Below are 13,315 nucleotides of genomic sequence, written 5' to 3'. Positions count from 1 at the left end.
AGACTTATTCCTGGCAACACAAGGCTGAAAAGCACTTAGATATCGGCAGTCCTTGTTAATTCACCAGTGGGTATTATCCAAGCTCGTTACAAGATTGATGTTCACTGTGGTGCAGTCATTAATAGCTACCCGCAGCACGTGGCCTGGATGGGGACACACAATCTAGTAGCCAGAAGTTGTTTCTCTTGATCATTTTGCCGATCCCTTGGCCTGAGTGTAATGATCAGATTAGAAGGCTTTCTTTTTTATTTTTTTTTTCCTCCTTAAGCTAGATTCACACTTCTGTGGGCTGCTTGTCATCACTGCCAGGAGCACTAATTAGAGCAGATGAGAACCTGCGTGACCTGCTGTGGTGTGGAAAAGGCATCAGCAGCTCCAGCAGAAGGCTTGAACCAGAACCTTGACACACCAACCACCCTCCCGTGATGGCCCAACACATGCAGTGGTCCTGGCAGCTGCCTGGCTGTTTGCAGAGCATTGCTGTCATTTGCCACCTCGACCTCTGGCTCCGGAGAGCAGCCGGCTGAGAGGCCACCAGCAGCACAACGGGGATGAGCACAAGGGCACTGGTTATCGTGGGGCTGCACACAATAGTTCCATTCACAGAGGTGGTGCCTGCACCATGCCAGATCTATTTCAGCTGGGAAACAAAAAGCCATTTTTTCCCCTTGTTTTCAGATGGCCACCATGCATGTCAGAGTGACACGGGCAGTGGCACGTGGTGGCCGCGACACCCGTGCACCGTACCAGGGGCAACAGGGAGCTCCTGGCTGAAGACTCAAAACACCCCCTGCTTTGGAGGGTCACCCATGGGGGCACAATTCTACCACATCCAGGGAGAACCACCAAAACCCTCTGTCACCCAGGTCTGTGGCAGTGCTAGCCACAAAAAGCTGGGCTGCTACCTTTCCCTGGCACAAGCCTCCCTGCATATTTCATAAGGGGATTGCTGTTTTCTTGTGGTTGATACTTTTAAGAACATTATATTTGAAGTACAGATAGGAAGGATCTATTTAACCAGATCTTTTTATTCCCTCTCTCACCCATGCATCCACACTTGACGTGTCCCCTCCCTGCTGCCCCATCGTTGGCTCTGAGCAAAAGGCATGCAATGCTTGCCTTTCAGCTGCCTCTGTCACCCTGGAGGCTTGTCTCTTAACCCAGATTATTGATAAATTTATTTATTTTTTATTCCCTGGCTGCTGTAATTCAGAAATAAACAAGGTGAACAAAAAGACTCAAGTAGGAGCAGTGCTGGGGCTGCACAAGGAGCAGCAGGCAGAGAAGCATCATAGCAGTCCTCAGGGCAGTCTGATCCTCACCACAGACCACCTGCACCCAAACTATCCTCAGATGAATTGCATCCCATCACTAGGGAGGAAGGACCAAAAGGGACCACCAGGGTCGCCAAATCCAGCACCATGCAATCACTGGCAGGCTGGCAATGAAAAGTCTCAGAAAAGTCACTTCACCCTCTCCTCGATGCCTTGTTCCTCTAACAGGGAAAGACCCAAACCTGTAACTGCAGAGTGCCCAGGGACAGAAGAGAGCAGATGGAGAGTGCCATAAATGCCCTTCAAGGCTCTGCTGTGAGTCTTCACCATAGGGAGCAATTCACAAGGCAAAAATGCCCAGAAATGTGAATGGAGCTTGCTCCAAAGTACAGAGGAGAGGAAATAAAAAAAAATAAAATAAAATAATAATAATAATAATAAAAAAAAAAAAAAAAAGATTACAGCAGATGATGCTGCCCTGCTCAGAGGGAGAAATGCCCTCCTGACCCTGCAGCTGACCAACAGGCAGTCTGAAACATGAGATCAAACCATGTGCAAGAAAGGGTGAGGTTATGTGTCACGGCCAGGTAAACTGAGACTGAAAGCCCAGGAGGAAATCCCTCCAGGGATCCCAGCACCTAGGCTGGGAAATCCTTTCATCTCCAGTTGGTGCTGGCTTTCATTTAACTGTGGCTCTGGTTTCCAAGACACCTAGTGCAAATGTCACAGTGAGATGAATTGCGGGTACTGCTTATTCCAAAAACCTGCCTAGGATTTATACTGGCCACTCATCTTCGTGCTGGATCCAAATCCAATACTCCTCCTGTTGCCAACAATGGAACAAGAAGGTTTTACTTAGTGAGAAGACAGGAAAAGGAAACCACAATAAATCACGTGCCACTAATGTACGTCTCCGGGAGAGCTCTCACCATCCCCACCACGGCACAGAGGAACAAGGACAGTGGGGTGGAGGGGGGAAAGAGAAACTCCGGTCTAATTTTGCAGCATTGGATGTTGGTGTAGCAGGAAAAGTGCTTTGCTCACATGTAGCAGCTGCTGCTCCACAGGCCAGAGGGGCCAGCAAGGAGGAAACCATGGTGGCCAAGCCAATGGGCAGTGAACATGCTTGACCTAGGCCCTGTCTTTGTCACCAGGCTTAACTCAGCATCTGCAGTGCCCCGTGATGACAAGCTAAAGCAATGCAAAGTCCCACAAGCACTGGCTTCTGGCAATGCTTGCCAGCTGTTTTGCTATATTTCAAAACAAAGGCTCACCACAAACAGCATCGAGACACAGCATCAGCCCAGTCAAGCACACAGGCAGCAAAAGTCCCGTGCCCAAGCTGACAATGGTTTTAGTGACTCCAGCTTATGGTATAGCCAGGCAAACACAGAAGTCTTTCATACCAGAGAGCACCTTATCCTCAGACAGCCTTCCTGCAATTCCTGCTCCTCCAGAGAACGTGCCCCTCCTGTGCAACGTGTTATGCCTTGAAATGATGGGATAGCTGCCTTAAGCACAGGCACAGATCAGAAGCAGCATCAGCCCACGACGGGGCTGAGCAATGCCTGGGGGACCCAAGGTAGTGGCCAGAGGCAGGATCTCATCTTACCCCTGGAAGAAGAACAGAGCATCTCTCATTGCCACCAGGGATGCCCAGGGGATTAGCCTGCAGCCAGTGAGCTGAGCTGTAACTAGTAACTAAAACACAGTGACATTCCTGCTTTGTGGTCTTTACTAGCTCAGAGAGAGATCTGAAACTTTACACCACCTGTTCCTCCCCTCCAAATACTCAAGGAATCCCTGACGTCTTTCAAACAGGGCTGAAACTGGCCCACGAGGTGCAAAGCTATAGGAGTGAAGCAAAGCATGCCACTTCAGTGCTGCTGGGCTAAAGAAGGATCCTGCAAGGGCACTGTGTAGTAACAGCACCAAGAAAAAACAGAGAGCCTCAAATCCTGTTCAAAACACACCGTTTGGGCTAAACAGTCCTTTCTGATTATAAACAGTCAGGTGTCAGAGCCCAGGCACTACAACCCAGCCACAGAGCAGGCACCAGAGCCAGAGGTGGAGGCAAAGAGCAGGAACTATTTCAGGTGACACGACCCCGTCCTCGCCAAATAGGATTGCCGGGCACAATCCGATCGGCTGAGGTGTGTCACAGCACTGAAAATAGCTCTGTACCCTTGCCCTCTTAGCTGGCAAATAGCTTTCAGCCCCCGAAAGTGCTGAAGTGCTGTTTGTTGGTGGAAACAGCTTGCACAAAAGTGAGATGGCTTGGGGAGGGGGGGAGCCTGGGCACCTTTTGAAGTGCTGCTGCGGCGTATTCGGGTGAAAAGGACACCCTGAAAGGAGCCATTAGACAGGAAAAGGAAACTCAAGAAATGAGCTTGAAGTTACAAACCACTTAGAAGTTTCATCTGTGATGCTTTATATGGGCACATCTCAAATGCACAAAGCCTGCTTCGTTAATGTGGAATTGGGAACGTGGGAAGCAGCATGGGATGGGATCTGCTAGGACACAGAGTCTGTCTGCATCATATAATCCCTTTCACAGACAGATCAAGACAATTATCAAAGACTGCAGGGGTGTTTTCCTCCCATTACTCTGCTTGGAAGCCTGCTCCCAAATTTCCTTGACCTAAGGGCTTGAGATTTCGCTTTAATTCCCAGATGAAATGATTACAACTGAGCCTGTTCTTCTGCCAGCACCTTCCCCTAGAATCAAAAAACCCTTACACCATCACACTGCTTACCCACTGACATATTTACAGAGCACTCTCATACTCTCCCTGCCTTTTTACCCAGGCAAAGTTGTCCAAGCTCCCTAACCTGCTGCCACAGGACAAGCTCTCCATTGTCTCATCATCCTGATGGACACCTGCTTCAGTACAAGTGCGCCTCGCCATTAGCAAGATCATCTCAGAGCATCTGCCTCTGCCCAAAGGAGAAGACAAGACTTTTACTTATTTTTTAATCTATTTTTTATTTTAAAACCAAACTTTCTCCCTTGGTGCTTTGGTCACCAGATGTTTCAATGGCAACCCTTTAGTCCTCTCTGATCCCAAGGAGCTGCATCCTTTAAGCCCTTTGAGTACTTTCTGCACACAGCCCATCAGTTGCCTGTCCCCACCACGAGCCTTGGGATGATGGGAGGGAGGTGGTGATGCTGGAACGATTTCATTTCTGGCACAGCAGAGTCAAACAGGAATGCCATTCCTAGCTGTCAGCACAGGGCAAAAGAAAAGTGTGCACACAGCGATACTGAAAAGAAGCCTTCGTCCCACCAAAGTCCAGGGATGGAGCACTGTGTGGAGCTTTCTCCTTTGCTGTGACCCTGCTCTGCCTAGCACTTACAGGACATGCTTGGTGCTCGCTCCCCCCTGCTCTGTTTCTACTAGCATGGGATGATGCAACCAGAATTTTGCTGCAATTCACGGAGGAATGCTGCTGTCCAAACTGATGAAACAGCAATTCAGCAGAGGATGCAGGAGGCACTTTAGAGAAGTGGTAGTGACACCAGACAAGCTTTCACCACATTTATCAAAGTGCCTGCAGATTTCATTTCAAGGCGGTAGCAACACTTATAAATAATGAGCAGAGCTCTTCTACATCTAGAGCATTTTAATAAATAAAAATGTAAAAAAGAAGCCTAAACGGCACAGTCAGTTCTGTTTCTGCAACCTTTTTGGTCTTCCAAGAACACATATCAATGATTTTCTCCTGTGCAATCCCTGAAAGTACGGCTCTCCCTGGGCGATGCCCCTTGAGTACCAGTATGATCTTTCATATACAGAGGCCATGCTACTACACTGCTATGCGAAATGTGGCACTCTGTGTTAGAGCATGTATGTACACATGTGCATGCATGTGATTTCATTCACCAGCTGCTTGCTCAGCCTTCAGGCACAGCATAAAGCAGCCCAGCCCCTTCCCAACAAAATGCAACTTTCTGCACACTCTTTCTTCCAATCACTACTGTTTTTGAGGCTGGCATTTTTGGGGATCTGTTTCCTGCTTCATCGCTCAAGTTTAAGCCCTCTTGAAGGATAACCCAGCAAAAAAACATGAAAACATTTCCTGAGAATGGTCTCAGCCAATGTTGTGCTCTGTAGCATCCTGGTTGCTTTGTCCATGAACCACTATAAAAGCAGAGATGACAAAAACCTCAGTCTTTTAATGTGGGCTTGGAGGACAACGTGAAGCCCACTCATAGCATCAAAGCAGCCCTTCCAACACCACATTCCCCGATGCACCATTAAAGGCAGCCTGTTCCAGTAGGACAGCAGGCACACAACACACATACACAGGAGCACCAGCACATGCATGCTGCCCAAACCAAGTCCCACACCCCAAGGATGCTCTGCCAGAGCACTCATGTCTCTGGAGATCCTGCACAGTTCTGGCAGTGTATCCTGTGGCCAGGCTCAAGCAAGACTTTCATTTACTAAGCCATTGCAGGTCTTCAGGAACAGGATGGCTCAGTCCCTGCCCCAAACCCTGCAGTTCCTGCCCCTTCACACCAAGCTTGAACGACATCCACCATATGGCACAGTAAGCATGCCCTCTCTGCTACTGTGATATTCTCTTTGCAGCTTGCTGCTATTAATTGTGCAGCCCTGGTTCTCTGAGCTGCAGCAGTGGCCGCTGCCACAGCATTCTCTCTGCAAGAGACAGGATGGTGCCACGAGGAGGGAAATGGCTTCGACCAGAATAATGTACCCTGCTGATGAGCACTGGGAAGGGCCAGAAGGCAGCACGAGCCAGGAGCCAGCCCATGCAGATGCTGACGTAAATATAAGTACCTTTGCCATGCTGCCATGCCAGTGAGGATCTGCCTCTCTTTCCCAGGCTGTTCAGACAAACTTAACCAGATCTAAAACAAGGGGCATGCTTACACCCTAACCAAACCCCTAACAACAGGGGGAAAATGAGTTAGATGCTAGTGTCATAAATATAAAAATAGAGGGAAAAAATAAAAAATAATAATAAAAAATAACTTAAGTTCACCTGCCCAAGTATCATTCTGCAGCTGAAGAGTCTGCTCTTCTTGGGAAGGGTTCCCTGTTTAGTGAACGTGTCCTGCTGAATTACATGGAGATGCCAGTGTAGGGATGCTTCCTTTCCAGCAGGGGTAGTGCATTCTCAGTCTTGAGAATGCAAACTGCAGCTTTCAGAGAAAACACTGAACTGCTTCCAGGACCATATTTATAGCTGGGTTTAGAGGGTTTTTATTCAGTATTTAGAGCTCCTGTTGTTGGTGTGGTTTGTTTGTTTTTTCAGGTGACTACTGTATTTCCTTTTGCTTAATTGTGAGTCATCCAGGTGATAACCACATGCAGATTGATTAATGAAACTGAAATGCAACAAGCTGAACTGTCATCGCAATCTCACAGCTAAGCACTCCTAATCTGGAAATTAAATGCTGGAGGTTTTCATAGTAACATTATCTCAGCATTTTGCATGCCCAACATCCAGCAAAATGGTTGTTGGAGAAAACTCAAAGAAATATTCATACTGAAAATGCAATCTTCTCCAAGTGCAATAAAGACAAAATAACATTTCCCAAATGTCACAATTTAGAAACCTATTCATCCGAGACATTAATGTTACAGACCCAAAAGCATCCATATTTTTATTTCCCACAACTTCTGCCATTGTCATGGCTCAGTCATGTATTACCAGTTATGTATAGCTGGAGCTGCCCAGCTTAAACAAGCCTCATTGGCATAGACTGTAAGAGGGAGTGCAGGGTCTAAAAAACAGATCTTGTAAGAAGGTTCCCTCCTGCAGTTTATCCACTCCATAGATGCATTTTACAGAAAATCTCTTGGTTGTGGTAAAACTTGCCAAAAGATTTCATACTGAAAATCATCCCAGGAGCCTAAGAATTCCAGTGGGATTCAGCAACTCATTTTCCTCTGGGCCCCTGTGTTTCATCACTAGGTAATGTTAATAGAGGGGTAGATCCTGCAGGGCTCTGAGCATCCATTGCACTCCCTAGACATGTCCACAGCTATCATAGCTCCAGTGAAGTGTTCAGCACAGTAGTGCACCAGCTTTTATGGCCTCGAAGAGCACTGAGTACTCAGCTTCCTCAAAGTGTCATTTGAGTGTTTTCCTAAAACACTGCGTTGTGAACATTTTTAATTCAGCTTGCTTTCTATTCCTTTTGTCTTCCTTGTGGCAAAAAGGGCTCTTCTCATAAAGGAAGTATGACTCTGGTTTTCCACATACTTTAATGTTGACCCTTTCGTGTGACAAATAACCCCTCCCAAAAGACCATAATAAAGCCACCATTCTTCACAACTCCATAGCACCTTCTTCTTTTCAGAACACAGTGATACCACTCCATCATAAAGACACACATACATAAAATGTTGCCAGATAAACAACTGGAAATCCCCTCCCCTAGGCTGGAAACATACTGGGAGATGCCATCCCAGTAATAAAGCCTTTCAGTTAGTCATGGGTGTATGAAAATTGGGAGTAATGAGATTTCCAGCTCTGGTAGGGGCAGACAGAGGTCTGCTAGCAAGAAGAGAAAACATCCTGCAGCTATGCCACCAGGCTGGGAAGGTGACTTGGTACGTCTCCCGGGTACTGCCAACAACTTGCTCAAATTCTCCACAAATTGTTTATAGTCAGGTGCCAGGAATATTTCTGTGTCTGTTTGCTGATAAAATCACCTGGATGCCAAGATAGCAGCTAGGAGCTATGAACCTCTGTATCTCTACAGATCTCTTCCTTACTCTCCCTTCTGCCCTTTTACCCATCTGCAAGCCACTCCTTGCCAGATTGCTCACAAAAGCGTGGATAAAACCTCCACAGAAAACCATTATTTATTTATTTATTTACTTCAGGAAGAGGAAGACCCAGCAAAGAAATTTGCAGGAAGAGGAAGACACAACTGATCTTTAGTGTATTGTGGTGCACTCACCTGGCAGGCAGCAGCCCCAGCTGGCCAGGATCTGAATGTGCTTAAAGGTGCTCAAGAGATGGAGCAGCTATGACATCAGGAAAGGTTGCCACACAACATGCTGTGCTGGGTTTCTTCCCCACTCCTTCCCTCCTCCATCTGATGGTCAGGTTAGCTTCATGGGGGAGAACCAGAGGCTGCCAGCACCAAACCACCATCTCCCGTTGACCTCAAGAGGCCATGGCCTTGGGCACTGGTATGGACAGGCAACCACAGCAGTTGGTCCTACCCCCCAGGACTGATTCCACAGCATGAGCATCAGGGTAACCAAAGGTTGGCAGTGAGTGCACCAAACCCCAGAGCCCAGGGATCTCCAGTGCTTCTGTAGGCAGTAGAGGAATGATCACCAGTCTGCTCTGGGCCTTCACCACCGACCTGCACAAGCCCCATACTGTCTTTGGGGCCACCCTCCCACCTAGAGTCTTCACCCCCTCTGCTCCCACCACCAGAGACCTTCTCTGTTGCTGGTGGTGGAAACAAAAGGGGTGAAGGCAAGGCATCCAGGTCCCCACGCTTTCTCCACCAGGAGGTCTTGTCTGCTGCAGAGAGGTATAGTTCACTTGAGTTGATGTCGCCACTAGATAGAGGAGAACAGGACTGCAAGAGCTCCGGGAAATAAAAAAAGTATTGAGTAAAGAATATATAAATAAATAAAAGAGAGAGAAGAAGAGGTGCAGTTAAACTAAACTTTAAGAAGTGACCAGCAGCGAGCTTTACATTTCCTTATCAGCACTTTACCCATACTGACAGAAGAGGAAGGTTTCTCCTCCTCATCCCCTGTGCACTAGTGATTTAACACATTGTGTCCGGTTTCAGCAGGCTTTGGCTGCTGCCAGCCTTGGCACGGGTCTGCCTGGCCTTGTCACCATCCCCGTGCTCCAGCTGGCTCCTCCTGCAGCAGCAGAGAGGGAAGCCTGTTCTGCTGCTGCCCGTTCTGTGCCTGCTTTGCCGAATTTAAATGTCACCAATGTAACACTGTTTTCCTTCTACCCGTAGAGTAAAAAATAGTGTCAGGAATGTGGCACACCTCTGCCACTGACCCAAGGCATCGGTGTGAATTCAGGAGGCAGGAACCCTCAGCACAATCTATATCCGCCCCCGTGCATGCACCCAGGCATCACCCAAACCCTTGGCAAAAGACCCCATCTCACCTCCCACCCATTGCTGCCACTCCAGTTCTACTTATCCCTCCCTTTGTATTACCTCGGAAATGACAAATCCCAGTGAGGGGCACGGAGCTGAGAAAAAGGACTAGCAAAGTATACCCGGCTGAAAAGAGAAGAGGAAAAAGAGGTGCAGAAAGTCTGGCAAAGATGAAGGAGGAATGTGACACGGAGTGAGAGGGAGCAAAAACTTGGGAAATCATGAAAATGAAGGGGAGAAGGGAAACAAGAGCAGTTCCTCCTTCAGACCCAGGGCAGCATCCCTGCACACTTGGCGGCTTGAAGACCGCACACTATCCGAGGCAGGGGAGCATGCTGAGAGGGGCTGACGTGCCGCACAGAAACCAGCTGCGAGCTACAGGAGCCTGGGCTACAGCACAAAGCCCCAGGCACAGACAGGCTGGGGCTGCTTAAAATGAGTGGCGTGCTGCCCAGAGCCTGGAGCCTGACCGCCAGAAACTCAGCCTCAGTCCCCTGTGAGCCCCCCGGCGCCCCATTTTTTTGGCAGAGGGGCTGACAAAGTGCCATTGAGGGCAGCCGGGACGTCAGGGCTGGCTGAACATCCCGTCTGCAAACAGTGGGCGCCTTGTTCGTGGCTGGGGCTGTGGGGAAGCCTCCGCTGAAGGCTATTGAAATGGAAATGGGGCCTTGCACCCAGCGAGGAGGAGCGTGGGCTCAGTCCCGACAAGAAGGGCAATTGGAGACCTCAGAGGGGGAGAAGGATAAGGAAGAGGGGGACAGAGGAGGAGGAGGAAGGGACATGCTTCAGCAAGCACATTGCACAAGTGGTGCAATGCTGGAATGGGGCAGCCAGGAAACCGCTTTGTGGGGATAAAGGGAATCTAGGGAGGGGGAGGCTCCAGGCCTAAATTCTTGGCCACCCTGTCCCATGAGAAGCCAATTCAGTAACTATGGACATCACCTGGCTGTCCAGCCCTGTAAGAAGTGTATTCAGTATTGCTGGGCATCTAACATACTCATGGAACTCATCACAGATCCCAAAAGCAGATCTTAAACTCAAACATGGCCCACAATACACATGGAGAAATAACAGCCCCTGGAAGTAAGGCCCATAGAGTCATAGAATGGCTCAGGTTGAAAGGGACCTTAAAGCCTATCCAGTTCTATCCCCCTACCATGGGCAGGGACACCCCCCACCAGACCAGGTTGCCCAAAGCCCCATCCAGCCTGGCCTTGAACATCTCCAGGGACGGGACATCCACAGCTTCTCTGGGCAGCCTGTGCCAGTCCCTCATCATCCTCATCGCAAAGAACTTCTACTTAATGTCTAATCTAAACCTACTTTAAAAAAAAAAAAAAAAGTTTTTAAAGTTTTTTTTTAAAAGTTTTTAAACTAAAAAAAAGTTTAAAGCCATTCCCCCTTGTCTTATCCCTACAATCCCTGACACAAAGCCCCTCCCCAGCTTTCCTATAGGCCCCCTCTCCCAGAGCCTTCTGTCCCCCAGGCTGAACAACCCCAACCCTTTCAGCCTGTCCTCATAGAATAGGTGTTCCAGCCCTCTGATCTTCCTCATGGCCTCCTCCGCACTTGCTCCAACAGCTCCATGTCTTTCTTTTGTTGGGGGCCCAGACCTGGATGCAGTGCTCCAGGTGGGGTCTCACGAAAGCAGAGCAGAGGGGGACATCAGGTCCCTCAACGAGCTGCCCACGCTGCTTTTGATGTAGCCCAGGATACAGTTGGTTTTCTGGGCTGCAAGTGCACATTGCTGGCTCACGTTGAGCTTCTCATCAACACCCCCAGATCCTTCTCCTCAGAGCTGCTCTCAATGGCATGTAACAGGCCTGGAGCAGAGACGTGTTGATAACCCTGTGCAACACTAATTGTTTTCAAGTCCTAAAAAAAACTCTCTCTCTTCTTCAAACAGCAGAACCTGTGAATCCATCCCTTATTTCTCACTTTTTTTTTTTTTTCTTTTTTTTTTCCCTGTGTTGGGGCGGAACAAGAGGAGAGGATGGGGGAAATCTCATGTAATGATCTAGCACAGATTACTGATGCTAGCATGCCTTTCCAGGCTGAAAGTAAGCACAGTGGCTCTTCACACAAGCCAACTAAGCAAGCAATACAGCAAAGGAATAAATCAAGACAAACCCTCAATAAATTAAACCTGAATTAAATTAATTAAGAGGAGACATTATGACTTCAATCACAGGAAATTCTGCAAGCCGACCTGTGGCTTTAATTTCACAGCTGTGCTTGTGATACCCTGTGGTGCCATCAGTCTAAATTAATTCTAGGTACTCACCCAATGGCCCAGGAGATGGCAGCTGTCCTACGGAGCCCAACTACTGAAGTTCAGATCTCTCTCCTCATTCTAGTCTTTGTCCTGGAGCAATCTTTGTTGGATGGGCAAAACACCTTTCCCCAGTCTCCATGTCTTGAGGTGACCACCAGACCATGCACAGGGCGCAATAGGGCCAGGAACCCACACGAGAAGTAAAACGCAGCTCTGTATTTCCAGGGACTCAGGCGAGAGACTCAAATTCCTCTTAAAAGAGCCTACACTAAATAGCCCTTTGACACGCACTTTCTCTGTGCAGGAACCTGGGAAAAGACAGAACCTAAAAATGACCTTTAGTTTGCACATTCCTTTCTCAGAAAAAAAAATAAAAAAAACCCCCCCCCGGGGGGGGGGTTATTCATCTTTGGTGTTGGTAATGGGATAACAGGGAGGTAGTTTCAGAGTAATTTGCTGGGAGTTACTCCAAAGTTCCATTATTGCAGGACAAGATCACAGACCACAAAAATAAAATAAAATAAAATAAAATAAAATAAAATAAAATAAAATAAAATAAAATAAAATAAAATAAAATAAAATAAGCAAAAAGCTTGCACTCTGCACTCTGCTCTTTAATTGGGATTGTCAGGAGTCCCTCATGCCATCCGCAGGAAAGATATTCAAAAGGGACAAGTAAAAAGTAAGAATGAAAGGCACAATGAAACCACCACATGCATGTGTCCCCTGCATACCTTCACCCTTCATTTTAGAAAGTAATTGCATCCAACACATCCTATTGCCTCTGTTTCTTAACTGCCTAATAGACAACGGGAAGAAATTTTCTTCCCCAGATGTAAGAAAGTCTTTCTCTAAACCACAAAGATAAAGCAGAAAGTGCCACACGCAGACACAACAGAAATACATCTTCCCAAGGCTCATCGAAGTGAGAAGGAGGCTGTTTTAATTAAAAAGCTCTACTTCCACTTTGGGAAAGATTAATGTGTTCTGCAGGGCCATGAAGCCTCTCTCCAGATGTGTATCGTCTCCACGCATTAAGAGCCACTGTTTGTGGGTCCCTCACAGCACTCATGCCCCTCATGCTTTCAACAGTGACCCCCATACAGCTAAAACACATCGAGACTGGAAGGCAACTAAGGGAGGATGCACTCCTGTTGCCACAGATTTCTGTAGGAGAAGGTGACTCTCCAGACAATGCCTGGTGCCTGTTTTAGCCTTTATACTGTTTGTGATTCCTTCACAATGCATGGTTTTAAAAATTATTTACTCTCCATTCACAATTGATTTGAAAATGATTCACTCTTTACTCCTGATCCCTTGCTGAATGATTTAAGGGGGAAAAAAAGTCCCTCTGAGAGAGACTGCTTGCACCAGCAGTTGGCTGTGACTGATAACCTTGATCACAGGGCGCTAGGTCTTGACATAATCAGAGAGAAACAGACTGTGAAAGCTAAACAAAAATTTGTCTTGCTTGCTCCCAGGAATGCCCATGAAGTGAGCGGCCATCTCCCACATACTCACACAGCTGAACCTGTCTGTTCAAGGACATATGAGCAACAAGGCAGGCAAGGACAGCCTGAATAAGGTCTTATGTACAAAAGTCTGCTAAGCAACTGTAGGTCAGGGACCTACAGGGAATAGGAG

The 13,315-nt window shown here is 47.7% G+C and overlaps 1 protein-coding gene across 2 annotated transcripts in view; it reads right to left on the bottom strand.

Annotated features, from left to right (window-relative positions):
* Positions 1-13,315, bottom strand: part of IGSF11 (immunoglobulin superfamily member 11) — a 95,789-nt gene that overhangs the window by 63,129 nt on the left and 19,345 nt on the right. The window contains exon 1 of one of the 2 annotated variants that reach the window (XM_035314827.1): positions 6,285-6,432. The exons of the other annotated variant lie outside the window; for it this stretch is intronic. The gene's annotated coding sequence lies outside the window, so the exon portion shown is untranslated. Of the gene's footprint in view, positions 1-6,284; positions 6,433-13,315 lie in introns of those variants that run through there. 2 annotated transcript variants of the gene reach the window in all.

The sequence above is a fragment of the Oxyura jamaicensis genome, chromosome 1 (genome assembly GCF_011077185.1).
Source record: "Oxyura jamaicensis isolate SHBP4307 breed ruddy duck chromosome 1, BPBGC_Ojam_1.0, whole genome shotgun sequence".
Taxonomy (NCBI): domain Eukaryota; kingdom Metazoa; phylum Chordata; class Aves; order Anseriformes; family Anatidae; genus Oxyura; species Oxyura jamaicensis.
Note: the sequence above shows the minus strand (reverse complement) of the source record. Positions and strands in the feature narration are given on the sequence as shown.